Genomic DNA, 2,556 nt, shown 5'->3' on the forward strand with positions numbered 1-2,556 from the left:
GTGCTCCACCTTCCTCCTTCAACCCCTGGCAACCACTGCTCTTTTTACTGCCCCTACAGTCTTGCCTTTTCCAGAATGTCACATAGTTGGAATCATATAATATGTAGTCTTTTCAGATCAGCTTCTCGTGTAGTAATATGCATTTAAACTGTCTCCATGTGTTTTCATGGCTTGATAGCTCATTTCCTTTTAGTGCTGATTGATATTCTATTGTATGGATGTACCACAGTTTATTTATTCATTCACCTAGTGAATGACATTTTTATTGCTTTCAAGTTTTGGCAGTTTATGAATAAAGATGCTACAAATGTCTGTGTGCAGGTTTTGTGTGGATATGAGTTTTCAATTCATTGGGGTAATATGAAGGATTGCTATTGTTGGGTCCATGATAAAAGTATGTTTAGTTTTATAAGAAACCGCCCAACTGCTTCCCAAAGTGGTTGTACCATTTTTCATCCTCACCAGCAATGAACGAGAGTCCCTATTGTTCCATATCTTCACCAGCATTTTGTTGGTGGTGGTGTTTGGGATTTTAGTCATTTTAATATGTGTGAAATTGTGTCTCATCGTTGTTTCAATTTGTAATTTCCTAATGACCAAATTTTGATCATCCTTTCATATGCTTACTTGTCCTCTGTAATACCTTCTTTGGTCAGGTGTCTGTTCAGGTCTTTTGCCTGATTTTTTAATCAGTTTTTTCCTTTTCTTATTTTTGAGTTTTAAGAATTCTTTGTGTATTCTGGATAGCAGTCCTTTCCAGATATACCTTTTGAAAATATTTTCTTCCAGTCTGCATCATAGTGTTTTAAATGTAATGATCAACTTTGAGGGGGTGAGTTTTTATGGAAACCAAAAACATTCTGAAAGAATTCTAAGGTGTAAAGTCTGGAACCATTCTTGAAAATACACTGAAAATTATCTATCTTAGGTTCATGCACTATTTCACTTAACTACTAAAGTATGGTAGAATTAACTGGAATCCCTACAGAATCCCCTTATTTCATGAAGAGGCTAGGAATCTAGTCAAGGTTTTTGCCACACCTGAACATCATGAAGAGAACCAGTTGCAACTCATGGTTTCCATTAAAATGCAAACCAGGCTTAGATGGCACAAGAACCTGCTAAATGTTTCTTACTAGAACAAAGGAGGGGTATTATCTCTTGTCCCAAATGAAGCTTGGACCAAAGCCTTCTCATAAGTAGAAATATCCCTTATCACAGTACATTATTAGAATGTGTTGCCTCTGAGAAAAATTACTTCTCACTAGGAAGATGAAATCAACTTTGGGCTGAGCTTCCAGAGAATCTCCTAAAGCCACTACATTGCAGAACTGAGCTTCTGGCCCTGCCACAATCAGGAAACCTTGGAATCAGGAATCAGATGCTGCAGTTGCTGGCTCCAGACCCAGGCCACCTATGCCTCCATCCACAGCAACAAAAGGAAGGAGCTACGTCCTGCTTCTCAACACCCATGAAGGTAGAGACCTAGCACTGAGGATCCTGCCACAACAGGTGCAAGAAAACCAACTCTGCTTGCCAGCAGAAACAGCAGAGGCAACAGAAGTCAGCCTCTGCTTCAGAGTGTTCCACCTCCACCTTCCAAAACTCAAGCTGTCCTAAATGACTGGTGGGACCTAAATCACATCTAAAACCAGAGCTTCAACGGAACCTAAAAAACGTAGTTTTGAGAGTTCCAGCATGAGTAATTCAGGAAGGCATAACAGGAGAAGGGTAGAAAATATACTGAGTGAGGAAACAGTGTCTCAGCCATTCAGTGACCATCAGAGGAAAGCTGGGCGTGATTCTAGGAGAACTCCAAGAGCAGAGTCTGTGGACACAAAAAGCCGGACGGAGTCTGGGAGCAACCACCAAGGTGACTGATTCCGTCAGCATCACAGAAGTAGGCAGGCTGCCCAAACTTTCCACCTTGAGGGGAGAACAGAGACAGATTGGAGCACTGGGTGTAAATGTTGGGCCAGAAACTATGCTTAGGAGAAACAGAAAATTCCACTTCATCAGAGAAGCTACTAGTACGTCTTTCATGGCAGCACAATACCCTCTCTTCTAAAATCACCGGAGTTTACCTCTAGTACACATACTGCCTTCATATATAGGTTAACAGAACCTCAACTAAAAAGATGAACATGTAGCCAGGAATTAAATATTTGCAGTAAATAAACACCATGAAAGAGAAACACACAGCCAAGAAACCAAGGAAACTTCACCTAACAAATTAAGATTTACACAAAGAACAAATGGAAATTTTGAAAATAGTATAATTAAACACCTCACAGGGATGGGACTAGATAGGGCATCCATGAAAAAAAAATTATTATTTAAAGAAAAGCAATATTAGAAAGTAATATGTGAAAATAGTATAATTAAACACCTCACAGGGATGGGACTAGATAGGGCATCCATGAAAAAAACATTATTATTTAAAGAAAAGCAATATTAGAAAGTAATATGCTTGGGCCGGCCCGGTGGCGCACTGGATAAGTGCGCCGCTTGGGAAGCGCGGCGGCGCTCCCGCCCGAGGGTTCGGATCCCACATAC

The sequence above is a fragment of the Galeopterus variegatus genome, unplaced genomic scaffold (assembly GCF_000696425.1).
Source record: "Galeopterus variegatus unplaced genomic scaffold, G_variegatus-3.0.2 Scaffold5816, whole genome shotgun sequence".
In the NCBI taxonomy this organism is placed as follows: Eukaryota; Metazoa; Chordata; class Mammalia; order Dermoptera; family Cynocephalidae; genus Galeopterus; species Galeopterus variegatus.